We start from the raw sequence: 13,939 nt of genomic DNA on the forward strand, positions 1-13,939 counted from the left end.
GGTATTTATGCATTGGAATCCTGACCTCGTTCACCGTCGTGATACGTCACATCGAGCAACGCTAAGCAGAGAGCACAAAACAATCACCGTCTGGAGTCTGGACGGCCACAGGTCGCCACCGATGTTTCCTCGGTCCCGGATTCTGCGCCAATAACGCGGACGCCTCACGCCTACGTACGATTTGCCGACGTCGTCTGCTTGGTCTCCGACAGTTGCGCCGGCCCTTTAAGCCTTTTCAATGGGCTAGCGTTCGGAGGCTACTAGTTCCAAAAATGGACCACCTGGAACGTGTGTTTGTAGCATGTGACACAATTCGCTGTTTTGATGTCCATGAGCCATGTAGAGTATTTATTAAAATGCCTAATTGCCTTGTATAATAAAAACACAATTATTTAAAAGCCTTTTAGTAAAAAAGCCTAAAGCCATAATGTTTGGGCTTTTCAATACAAACGTACTTAAAGCGCATGTGCTGGTACGAGCACCTGAAAGGAATACTTGAGTTGTATCGAACAATGTCCATTCGAAATTCTCCCTGAAATTCTTCACTCTCTTCCGCTTCTTTAAGCAAATAACGCCTCATTTTTTCCTGATATAGCCTGTCTCTTACAAGCCCTGCGTGAGAAGCTATCGGGATTTTTCTAGCGATATCTTCATATAGAATACAATGATTTCGATCATGTTATCCTCATGGTCTCTGAACCATGTCTTGCTCTTATCGGCATTTCCTCGCATAAGAATTTTATTTCTTAAACGTTAACTGGAGAAATTTGAAATCCCTCATCTGAATAGCCGAGGAAACACACTGGTTGCATTCGCGGAGAGTAATAACCGGAAGATAGTTAATACATCTGTCCGCAAGCGAAAAAAAAAAAGAAATAGAAGTGGGCAAGCCCAAAAGGGGAAATTGAAAATGAAATCAGCTTCATTCGACCGTCTTCAATCAATAGACTTATTCGTTTTTTTATTTTTGTTAGTCGTACACAATGGAGTGTTATTTCCTGCTTGATATTGGGAGCCGCGTATGCAGTGTTGCTAAAGTTGGTATACTCTCCGCATGTTTATATTTTTCTGAGGGTCGAGGGCGTCGACATTTGAATAACTTGTATTCTGCCTCGGTTATACTTTTGCATTCTGCTTGCATTTTTCTAGCAGCGTTAGAAAGATGGTTTTGTGGCCAATTCATCTAGGGCTGTGACTCTTTCTTTTGGCTGCTACGAGAGAAAGCTTGGAGTCAAAGCCATACCCCTTTCTTGTTTTTGATTATCGGTGGGGGATTCGCTCGCCTGGGGCTTGCCTTCAACCACGTGGTAGACCTTTCTGCTGCTGGTAAGAAAAGTTCGGCCCCATCTCGCCAATAGTAGGCAGGTTATGTGTAAGAAATCTCAAGGAGCAAAAAAATCAATTCAAATGTAATGTGATGAGCGCTCACCGTCGGCAAGTTGTCATGGTACGCGCTGCACAACTGCAGCACTGCACAGATCTGTGAAAACCCCTGCATGCGTGGGTGTACATTATCATAAAGTAAATAAAAAGGAAGTCCATTTACGGGCAAACACATTTATATGCGATTCTGCTGTGTGCGTACATTGAAAGATACCTTGAAAATTCCAAGAAGGTGATTCCTTAACTTGAATTACCTTGGAGAGAGTTTCCGCCTTGATCGCGTGCCGGACGAGAACGCTGCGTACACACTTTGCGAGCAACGACGCCCCCAAAGAAGCAGCTTTGGCAGTGGTCACTATTCCTGCGTCAGTGGAATACGGTAAGGGAGAGAGGGAGAGAGGAAATCTGTAACGAACACTGAAGATGTAGCCTCACTGACGGCCAGGCTTGCTACTTCGTATAGTAAACGCATATAGTGAAGTGAAACAAAGAAAATTTAGAAAAGGTGAAGTAACCCTCCCAAAGGTAAAGTAACCTTCGCTGCAGGCACCAGCGATGTGGCCGCCGCGGGTCGCAGAGTCGGGCGGAGATGCTGGTACCGGGCGGCTCCGTGGCCGGTCAGCGGAACGTTAGTCTTGGCACTGCTGCACATACGGAGTGTTCCAATAGGCCAACCGATCATTGGGGGCCCCTCAAAAGTTATACGAGCCCAACCGCAACACACTCGCGCGCAACGAGTTTTAGAATAGCATCTTCCCCAACAGCCCGGATGTTGGGAACTTTAGGCTTAGCATCGAGCTAGATATTCGGTCGCTGCTATCTCTGCAGCGCTGTGTGGTGGTGGTGGTGGTTCCAGTTCAATGGCGCGTACCCACTCAGGGGGATTGGCCAGGAAATGGGCGCCTTACCGAAAAAAATTAGGTAATTTTTGAAGGGAAAGAAAAAGTTTTTAATTATTAGGATGGATTAGCAGTAGATGAGTAGAGAAATAAAAGTAAGGAGATTAGAGAAAGAAAGAAAAAAGGTAACAACGAACACCATTTAATGAAAATTGGAAGTAAGAAACACGAAGAAAGTGGTACAGACGAAGCAGTGAGCTTGGCGCGCATATTCTTGTCAAGAAAATCCAATGAAGCTAAATACTGTCTAGCACGGCAGACGGCCTGATTACAGGATGAATGAGTGCAACGCACTGCAAAGATCCCCTTGGCAGAATCCCAGTTCCTTCGCCCCGAATGACAAGATAACTGTAGCAGACAGCGGGAGGTTTAGCCGGCTGCATGTACTTTCTAGGTATCTTCGTCTTATCGAGGAGAACCGTCGGCAGGAGAAGAAGAAATGGTCGATTGTTTCTGGTTCTTTGCAAAAGGCGCATAACGGCGACAGGGCCAGATTAGAGCGGTGCAAGTAATAATTTAAATTTGGCACGCGACAGCGAAAGCTAGTGAGGGTTACTTCACAAGCTCGCGACTGGCTTATGCTGCACTTCCATGAGTACCGGAGGTGCTCGAGCTCCGAGTCGTCGTAGGTAGAATCAGGCAGACTTTGGAGTAAACACAGCCTACAGAAGCGAGCCGAAGTTACGAGGGAAATGGGCGGCAGAACCTCCACTACTGGACCGCCCAATGCCATTCCCGCCAGAGCATCCGCCGATTCGTTAAGCCAGATACCTGCATGTCCAGGTACCCAGACCAGACGAAGTTCACGAAGGGAGGAAGGCGCTAAAGATGCAAGGACTCGACGTAGGGGGGATGAAGTTGAAGAAGTAAGGGCAGAACAAACAGAAAATGAGTCCGTGAGAATTATTGCCTGTCGTTTCGAAGAACCAAGCTTACGAAGGGCCAAGACTATTGCGAGAAATTCTGCGTGGAAAGATGTAGTAAAGTTATGGAGCCGGAGGGAAAAGGCCCAATCTAGACCGGGAGAAAAAATACCTACGCCTGCCCTCTCCTCCCGGACAGAAGCATCGGTTGCAACAATGGCGTGGAATGGGAAACCGTTCAGATGATCCTGTAGGAGGCCTGTTAAAAGGTTCAGAGGGAGTAATTTCGCGTTAGAGGGAAAGATTTCATCGAAAGAAATATCGAAGTGCGACACTCTGTCAAGTACTGGAGCCGACAAGAGGGCCACATTTAATGGGCCAAGCAGAGATTGCACAAAGACCGCCTGTGGATGTTTGAATCGCGGCCATGAACTATCGAAGAACAATGAAGGCCATGTAACGAAGGCAGTTTGCGGCCTGGATATGGGCGATTCCATGACTCGTAAAAATGCATCTACGGTGAGGGCATGCATGCGTGAGGCTAATTGAGGAATACGGGCTTCCATGTATAGAATTTTAATTGGTACATAACGGGGAAGACCCAGACATAAACGTAGAGCTTGTCTTTCGAGCATTATCAACGGGCGAAGTTTGTAGTGGGGACTCCCGGAGAATAGCACACATCCAAATTCTAGAATTGGTCGGACGTACATTTTGTAAATCATTAGTAGGGTGTCACGACGCATGCCCAATCTTTTGTGACTTAGCCCTCTCAAGAATGACACGGCCCGAGCCCCTTTGGTAGTAATGTAATCTATGTGTGGACGCCAATTGAGGGTATATTCGTACAAAATACCCAGATATTTTAAGGAATTGACCTGAGGAATGTCCTGTTGCCGGCAACTAAGAGATATGAAGACTGGGCCGCTCACTGGAAATGGAAGCAGAGCACATTTGTTCACATTTAGGGTCAAGCGAAGGCCATCCAGCCAAGCCTCTAAGGCGCTTAAATACGACTGCATACGCCGATACAACGTGTGTATATCCCTGTCTGAAGTGAAAAAAGCAATATCGTCCGCGTAAATATACACCTGAATGTTTGGATTTACCGGAACCGAGCTCATTAAAATATTGAACAGCACGGGAGAGAGAACGGAGCCCTGGGGAACACCTCGAGTTTGACTGTATATTGGAGAGGACAGGCCCTGCTGTGAACAAAAGAATTTTCTATCCGACAAAAAAGTGCCAATCCATGAAACAATGTAGTCTGGAAAATGATAACGCTGTATTGTGTCAAAAAGAATTTGGTATTCAACGCTATCGTAAGCTTTAGCAATATCCAGGGTAACCAACACGCCCACCTCTTTACGTTGGCGTGCCAGCTGAATGCGACTCTCCAAATCAATGTGGGCCGACCAAATTGAGCAGCCAGGCCTGAATCCTATCTGTTTAGGGTTCAAGACGTTCTCGCGTTCTAAAATGTTTTCAATTCGATGTAGCAAGATTCTTTCTACTAGTTTTACAAAATTAGATGTGAGGGCTATGGGTCTGATATTATCTAACGCGTATCCAAGACCTTGTTTTTTAAGGAGGGGGACGATCTTTGCCAGCCGCCACTCAATTGGAACCCATGAATGCTGTAGGGAATGGTTAACCACTTGTAGCAGTGAGTCGGGACACTCGTTGAACAAGAGTTTTAGCATGTGGGCTGTAATACCATCCGGTCCAGGAGCCGCATCCGGGACACCACGAACCCACCAACTCGCCCAACTTGCCATCTTGCATGGTGCTATCTCTACAATTGCGAATGACAATCCATAACACAGTTTTTCCCCACTGTCAGGCCCTTTCTTACACGTGGAACTTTATTTTCACGTTGATTGCAATTTTAGCGATTGGTGCAGTGTTTATTACGTGCAGGTAGCGTCATCCTTCAGCCCCTCGCCGCATCGAGTGTTCAGGCATGTACAATTGCCGCCGTCGACCAGCCTCCGCGGCCGATCGGCGTAGAAAAGTGTAGGCTTCGAATCACCGCTTGATCACCGTTTTTAAAATCACCTCTGATGACAATCCATAGCACAACATTTTACCACATTATCACCCACTCTCTTGCACGTTTCCCCCCCTTTTTCGCGACTGATTTGATTCCAGACAGCAGCGACGAGAGGTTGCTGCTGCAGCCTGCACGGTTCGAGCCGCTTCGTGGGCCGTATGGGCATGCACGGCCGGCGTATGTACGGAGCGCTTTCCCGCATAGAAAACGCTTCATGCGTTCCAGCTTGCTTGATTTCTTGTTAACGGCATGCGCAATCTACATACTTATCTAAGCTGTCGTCATAGACTACAATGCTGATCGGGAAAACGAGCAAAACGTTTGGGAAACCCAGAGAGTTTCGGTCGCCTAAATTTTTAAATCCCATAATGGATCGGCAACGTGGGTCACCTCCGTATTTGTTTGCGCCCGCTTCGTGTATGAAGCACATAGCACCCGACGACCGGCCCGTACTACTCGTGAAGGGAACGCAGAGCCAGGGGCGCTCGGGTATACGAAATCTTTAGTATCTAGGAGCCGTGTTCGGGAATCGTTAAAAACACAGTAGCAGCCTTGCACCAAAAAACTCTAACCATCATCATCAAAAACACAGTAGCAATATAGCTACAAATCCACGCGGAGGGCATTTAAGACAGTAGAAGCCGATAAAATATAGATTACACGCCTGCTTAATTCAGAAATTCGCCCAGAAAACGGGGAAACAGCGAAGCGGCCTCGCAAGTCACTGCCCGCCTTCTCAATATGACGTTAATTCCGGTCGCTGCCGCTCGGTTTATCGCTCTTCCGGCGGTGCGGGAGTGAGCAGTTGGCGGCGCGTAGGGTCAAGTTTATCGATTAATACCGCTGTCCCCAAGCTAAAAAAATGGGGTTCGGTCGGCACCAGAATCCCGGGACGCTCGCCGCCGAGTCTGTACACAAAGCAGCCGCGTCGGCGGATTTCCTCGAAAGCGCGTCATCCCTATGTCATATTTGCCGCGCTTTCGAGGCGCTTTTACAAAGAAAGTGCTACGAGTTGTGCCGCGCCTCCGCCAGATGGCGCCACGGGTCCCGCGACCGAGAGAAGACGCAGTGAAACATCGCCCTCGCGAGGGGCACGATCAAATGCAGAGCATTTCCGGGGGCGCACGACGTTAAGTAGTTTGCGTTACGTTAATGTTGTTGCACTTGTGGCAACTGCTGACGAGAGAGCGCTCGTCAGCAGTAATTTGAATGAGTCAACGATATAAGGCGCGTTCGTAAGCTTCCATTCTCTGTCGGCTTTGAGGCGCAGTGGGTAGAGCATCATGTACATTGCGTTCTGCCCGCAGGGTCGAGGGGTCGAAACCTGGCGCCGGATAGTTTTTTTTTTATATGGTAGGGAGGGGTGCGGTGCGGACTACGGACGTCAACGCGGGTGACATCGTGAGTTACTGAAATGCTCTGCATTTAAAAAGCCGGAAAACAGTTTACAAGCATAAACTTACCAATTAAATTGTTGTAAAATAAATTTTTACCCGATTTTAAAAGCCCTTCAGTAGCCCTTTAACGTAGTTTGCATTTATATTTTAATGTTTCTCGGACGTAGCAATCAATGCGATGGTATATGTGTTTTCATGAACATTCCCACACGGTTGTGCAGCGTGACAGTGCGCACTTAGATCATATGTGCTCAATAAGCAGTGTGCCATCTCGCGAGTGTGCCTGTTTGTCGGCGAGCCGTGATTCCCACCAAAACACGTTTCACTGGGTTATTGCCGTGCGGTTATAGAAAGAATGGCGTGGTAAATATTTCGAGCCGCAAACTGCTGCCGGTATTGTTTGGCAGGTGGCAGATACGAATGAATTTCTTCTGTCTCCTGGTGATCACAATAAATAATATATATCTTGCTGTTTACAGTGCACCCTCTCGCACAGGGGGGTAAAGCGAGCTCCGAGACCGTACGAATCGTGGGCGCTGACATGATGCAATTCCCATGGTTGCCAGATCAATGGTATTCAGCCTTCTAAAAATTTGTTCCGTAATTATTTAACTAAAACAGAGAACTGAAGCAGAATTGTTACAAATAATTGCCTCAGTAATTAAAACTAGCTCTTTAAAAAACTTTTAGTATAATTAAACTCTAATTTTTGAACAAAGAGTAAGGGCGTAGTTCAGTTTCGGTTTCGATTTTCTTTAATAGGGAGTGGCCAGACCCTTGCGCCTGACTTGCGCCGTGTGTGTGTGCAGTCTCCAGCTCAGATCTGCGTGCGTGCAAAACGTGTAAAACTGGTACAACTCGGATGCCCGCGCTGAGCAAGTGCCGCCCCGGGCGCTTGCCAGGCTGTCATTCGTTTCTTCACGTTAAGCACCTTATCTATTGCCCCTGAATTGACGCCGGAACAGTGATTCCGATCTGACCTTGACTACCGCAAGTTCACTACAGGCTACGGAGATGCAGCCAGCGATCGTTTCCGTTGGAAGAGAAATAAAAGGAGCTTTTATAATCGTTCGGTTCCAGTTGTTTTATTCATGGAACTTCATACAGCTCTCCATGCTTCGAACTTTCGCACAAACGTTCGTGAAGGTAGAACGAACACATGGTAACGAAATGCGGTTTTTTTTTTTAATCAGTCACAATGCGTCAATGTTTTCTCCTCGCGCGCTCTGTGCGGCAAATTACTGCCCATTCAATACTGCCCATTCAGTCCCGCAAGCTTTCCCTTTGAAGTAGTGGAAAGCAGCTAGAACTTGACGAATACAGACAGAAAGGGAAACGGGACACGCCGCTGTCTGTATTTCGCATACTCCCTTGGCATGCATTCTGCCACTCCGTTGGCCTGCGATCGACCGCGCGCTTTCGTTCCTGTGCTTCAAAGGGCAGCGACTCACCGGCAATATCAGCGTTGGCCCATGCGATAACGTTTTTTTTTTTTTGTCAATAAAGGTTTCCCACCCAGATAAAGTCACAGTTCATTTCATTTGAAAAGCATTGAGCCACTCGCAAAATGTCACCGAATGGCAAATAAAGCGGCACAGCGCAAAAATGCACGGAGATCATGACGGAGATTCATTTTTCTGTGCGCCCCAGTACGGATCAGCTGAGCCCTTGGCGTCCTCGCGCATGCGATCAGTCGCATTCGAGCTTGCGCGAAAGTGTTGTGTGAGCGTTGCCACATCTTGCTCAAATAGTCTCAGTGCATATAAGTCACACGCTAAACCGAAAACACGTCGGTTACCTACCTAAGGAGATAAACTACCCAATGCTGTCGACGCCGCTTACACAAAATTCCGCCTCGCCAGCGGTCCGCCATGTTACAATTAATCCCGGCATGCTTCGCTAGCCGGACTGGCCGGACTCGGAAACGCCACACTAGCACGTTGCCAGATTACAACCCATCGCTTTCGCTGTTTTTAGTAAGCAAAAGCTCTGCTGGTAACCTTCAAATCGTTGTATCATGTCTGCCACTATGTGTCGTACGGTTCCAATGCATTGGTTCAGCGGCGCGCTTTCCCTCTAGAGTCAGTATATTATCTCTATGTTCTCGCATCACGTGGTTTTTTTTTTTTTCAAGGTCAGCACATTGCAAGCTGCACTCAGGCAGTAGCTAATTCACCGTTTTATCTATTGCACTAAAGTGGCTTGGAGTTTCTGTCAGCTCGTTGCGGCATTTGCCTTGCGTGCTTCAATTTATTTTCATGATGGCTACGCACCCCGTCTGCTCCAGTGGTTTTCTTTTGTTTTGCTTACATTCCAGAGCTTAGGGTGCTTCAGTTTCAAGTGGGAGCTCTCCCCTGTGTTCTTTAAGCTTAGGTTCGCCAGTTACCGGTCCTGTTATCTGCTCACTGATAATCTATGATGTCAAATTCCATCAGCAGGTTGTGTAAACAACTTTGCTTTGCCAGGGTTCCTGAGATTGAGGCATTGTTTTTTAGTGTATTCTATATATATGACCGCGAAAGTTACCAGGCCTCAATAAAATTTTAGCATGGAGTTACGGTTTCTTCCCTCTCTTTTTTTTCTTTGCGAAACAAAATCTACCCTCTAAGAGTTAAGAACTAACAAATGAGGCCATTTCGCACACTCTCGGTGAGCAACCCTATCACGGTTTTTGTTTTTGCTTGTTTGCAACGGAAACAAAACTTGCCTGGTCTTGGGCCGCATTCGTCGAACTTCGCTGCCTCTAAAAGCGACAATGGGACGATTAACGTAAAAATGAGAAAACACGATAGAGGTCTTGGGGTAGAATATTGATTGGCCATAATACCTGAAAGGAGAAAAGTTGATGCGCTTGAAGAGCAGTTACAGTTGGAGTCACAAGTACTGGGAGCAACAGGCTAAGGGGGAAAACGAAAATAACGTGGCAGGTGGGATCACAGAGGCATCAAATAATGGAACAAAAATTGGCTGAAGACTACAAATACTTCCTAATGTGAAATTTGCGCACAGCATGAACTGGATTCTTTTCGGCGATGGCGCATAGCTGCTGCTTCGGCAACGCACATTTCTAGATACCGGCATCGGCGGCGCTCAGCCTCTGCTCGGGCAGCAGTTTCTTCGTCTCAGGAAGTGATCGCGCCAACAGCGAACGCACGACGGCGAACGTATACTCTTCCCAGCGCTACAACGCTGGGGAGCATGTCTCGCACGGCCTTGGCATACCGCCCTCCCCCTCACACTTTCGCCGTTCTTTCACCCTCCGTTTTCTTGCTCGCACTATCTTCGGGGGTCTCTTCTCTTGATTACAACGAGGCCGTCGGCGAGGGACAACACGAAACCACCGGAGCGGGTACTTAAGTGCCGAGGTCTAAAAAATAAAGGAACCTCACACTAACGCGTAAGACGGACTAAACCACGAAGGTTTAAGTCCGCCATTGCAGACGATTTGCTTCTTCTTCGCTGCCGTAACGACATTTACTTCAGCGTTGTTGTTATAAGTGTGCGGTTCTTTCATTTCTCCGGAAGTGATAATCATATTGGACCTCACCTTGGAGGGGCGTACTCTATGACGTGCCTTTCTCGTTCCGAGCAAGTGTTGCCACGATTACGGCGAACGCAGGAGTTTTTTTTTTTTGTGTGTGTGGGGTGGGGGGAGAGGTAATCTTGGACAATCTCCCTAAGTGGGTATACGCTTGGCTTTCAAACGTGCGCTGGGGACGCCGGGTGGTCACCGCGAGGCACGCACACACCATCACTCAGCATTTTCTTTGTTTTTTGACAGCCGGTTGGTCGCCTAAATATTTTCCAATCTCCCTAAGCGGGTATGCTTGGCTGGAAAAACGTGCGCCAGTAACGCCGGACCCTGCACAGCAGCTTGCGCTGCTTAGTAGGGCCAGGGATGGCCAAATAGCTTCTGGGGTCCTGGAATTTGGATCCCACCCTTGATCTCTCCCCCCTTTTCCCTCACCCCTTTTCACCAAATAAAGTTTACTACTACTACTACTACTGCCAGTAACGTGAGGCGGTCGTCGCGAGCCACGCACGCATGAGCGCTCGGCATTGTCTTCGTTTTGTTAAACACTGCGCAGCCGCCGCGAGGCCCGCGCTCACGTGCGCGCGCTCGGATATTTCTTGGTGTTTTTAACTGCGGACACGGAAAAATAACTATTTGCTAAAGAGCTTCGCTGTTAAGCCACCTTTTTATTTAAGCTCGCCTGCTGTTCAACATGACGTATCCAAAGCACTACAAGACGCGTGCACTTCCTAAGCCATCCCATCGTGCCACTGTGCACCACCTACTCACACCCCCGAAACCCTATCTCCGGTCGGGTGCTGTTGTTCTTAGTGGTTTATGTAGTAGTCTGGAAGGCCCTGGCTCGGATCCAGGTCAGAACAAAGTGCGCATTTACCGATGTGTTTATAACCCTAGAGCGTGCAGCTGCCCATTGAATGCCGCAGACGCACGGCATTGTCGTCTGTAGCGGAGAAACAGCTCCTAAAATGTGCGACGGTAAAAAGAGAGCACAGGAAAAGGAGGTCGGGTGGATTTGGAGCAGCATGGGAATAGAACCCGCGCCTCCACCTACATTGCAGCTTTTTGTGCCCCTCCGTCAAGCCCTCCACCATGGGAGGACCGTGGAGCATCCCCTTCCTCCGAGGACTCATAACTCTCCGGCTCGGACTTCAGCTCTCGAATAAATTTGCTCTCTCCATCTCTCTCCAGAATGTGAGTCATGCGCGCACCCCCCCCCCCACCACCCCCCTTCTCCACCCCCCCCCCCCCCCCCCCGGCACACAACAATTGCAGTTTCTTTTCTTTGCTGCGTGGGAGAACGCGCACAAACTTAATGACGGTACGAGGACAGGACCAGTCTGGCTCCCCAACTGTAGTTTACTGTAAGTTGACCCAATCAGTATAGGCAGCTCGATCTAAAATTAGTGACGTCGTTTTTCAAGTCTTTAAAAGCTCAACGCCAAGGTAGCCGTAACAGCCGTAAACACCGTAACAGCGTTTTGATTGGCCACTGTCGATGACAGCTGGCATCGGGAGCTAACGGCTGTTCACGAGTTACGATTTGCTTGCGGCAGTACAACAGCCATCCACAACAAATACTGTTCGGCGTCACTATTATACCATACCACATCTCATATCGAGGAGCTGCCTGCCGATGTCAACCGTTCCGACGGAAGACAGAAGCCTGCACCATGTGCTGGCGCACAGGACATCGACCGGACGTATGCCCAACCTCCCAAGTGCGCTGTCAAAAGTGTGGACTCCTCAATCCAAACCCAGAACACTCGTGCCAGCCCAAATGCGTAATGTGCCAAGGCAATCATATCACCGGCTCAGCGGAATGCCGGGCTAGATTTCAGCCAAGACGAAGACCACCACAATTGAACAAACAGCAGCATCTACCCTGGCAACAGCCACCACCACCACCGCCGCCACCTGTACCCAGCTGCCCACAAGACTGGCCTGGTCTCCCGGAGTGCGGGGAAAGAAGCCACTCCAATTCATCGGCCAACAAAAAGGGTCGCTCAACGGGCAAAGAGGAAGAACGACCAGTGTTGCCACCGCTGGGCGTCAGATATCCACTAAAAACCCATAAGAAATCCGCCAGATTCCGCTAGATTCTAAAACATATCCGCTAAATTTTCCGCTAGGGCCTATTTAATTCGAAAAACAGTGCAATTTCGTATGATGAATATCTTTATCATTCTTAGAATCTCGCCAAAACTGCGAGAGCTGAAATAACATAAAGGAGTCTTCCAAGGAGTCTAACTAGAACACTTGAAGCTTCAGTGCGGCGGTGGTCGTCATTTGTCAACCTCATCACAGATGAGGCTAAAAGTTATAAATGTTCACACTGATGAAAAAAAGAACTCACAGGTCAACAAAAAGCACATTGAGGTCTTCGTCGCCGCTGTCGTCGTCTGATATCATCTCTACATGAACTTGTTCAGGTACTTGTTCAGGGACCAGAAAGGTGACTTGGTTGCACATACGTTGCAGATGTCCCGATGGCACTAAGAACTGCCGCGGGAAGTTCGTAATCAAAACAACGTTTCTGGTGTCGCTTCAGCCCCGCTCTTACGACGAAGATGGCGTTTCTAGTTTCAGGCTTTATCTTGTTCCGCAGCTTGGATTTTAGTATTTTAAGCTGACTAAACGTCCTCTCTACTTCGGCATTTGAATACGGCAGCACGAGCATCGACATGGCAAATCTGGCCAGCTCGGCGAACAGGTTTTCGCCGCAGGCGTCCTTACAGGAGTGAACTTCACACCAGAACGACTGCATGGATGATATTTGCCTCCATTCAGGAGGGTGATTTTGCTCCACTGGTTTTAAATTTTTTCTATTGTCTCAGGGGGCACTGCCATTGCTTCCAGCAGAGGAATAAATGGCTCCTTCACGACGCACAAAGCGTTTTCGATCGATAAAAGTGATGTTTCCTGGAGAACTGTGATCTTGCAGGGAAGTCGCTGTCAGGTTTGATCTACTAGCGTGGTAATAAACCTTATGCAGCTTTCTCGCATCACAGCTTCATCTGCGAGAGAAAACCCGTCGGTCTTCTGAGCTTTCACGTTGTTAACGTACGTCTCAAACACGTAGCCCAGATATGGCTTGGGGTTCAAGCGGTCCTCAAGTCTGCACGTCAGAACGTCAATCTGCTCTGTCGGAATTACGACTTTTTTAACCTAGCTTGAAAGCAAAGTCATAAGGTCTTTCTTGCAGGGCGATTTTGAATAGGTGCACTGCGTGAGGTATCCGCCAGAAATCCGCTGTGTATGAAAATGGCCCGCCAAAAAATCCACTAGCCGCTAGACTAATTTTTTTCCCCGTTAGAACAAAATGAAATCCGCCAGATTTAGCGGAAAATCCGCTAAATTGGCATCAATGACGAACCCAAGCATTACCTCCGCCGACCCAGCCCAACAATAAGCAGGTGAGCTGGGGCAGCGCGGGCTCCCACCCTCCTCAGAATCAACACCAAACACTCAATCATTCCACTGCACATGCACACGAATTAGCTAGCATGCTAGCGGAAATCAAAGCGCTCAAACAAAGCATGTTAAAACTGAAAAACGATAACTTGGCTTTACACAAAGAGAACCAGGTACTGCGCAACAGATTATCACAGGCAACACACACAGCAGAAGCAGAGATGAACTCTCCCCCTATTAAAAAACGGGTTGTAGAGACTCCCGTCATTCAAGAGGTAACTAGTAAACTCACTGACTACGATGAAAAACTCGACGTCAGTGACAATAGGCTCGATAAGTTAAAACAAACCCTCGAAAGTAAATTTCAGGACATCGACACGAAACTCCTCAACACCATG

General features: G+C 48.1%; 1 long non-coding RNA gene across 1 annotated transcript; it reads right to left on the minus strand.

The window, feature by feature from the left end:
• Nucleotides 1–1,429: 1,429 nt before the first annotated feature.
• On the minus strand, nt 1,430–1,748 carry LOC144167781 (uncharacterized). The gene is made up of 2 exons (XR_013322114.1): nt 1,638–1,748; nt 1,430–1,492 (listed from the first exon to the last, which is right to left on the minus strand). It is a non-coding gene; the product is annotated as an uncharacterized LOC144167781 (long non-coding RNA).
• Between the last annotated feature and the right edge of the window lie 12,191 nt (nt 1,749–13,939).

The sequence above is a fragment of the Haemaphysalis longicornis genome, unplaced genomic scaffold (genome assembly GCF_048455015.1).
Source record: "Haemaphysalis longicornis isolate Haplotype H1 unplaced genomic scaffold, Haemaphysalis longicornis Haplotype H1 scaffold_2, whole genome shotgun sequence".
Classification (NCBI taxonomy): domain Eukaryota; kingdom Metazoa; phylum Arthropoda; class Arachnida; order Ixodida; family Ixodidae; genus Haemaphysalis; species Haemaphysalis longicornis.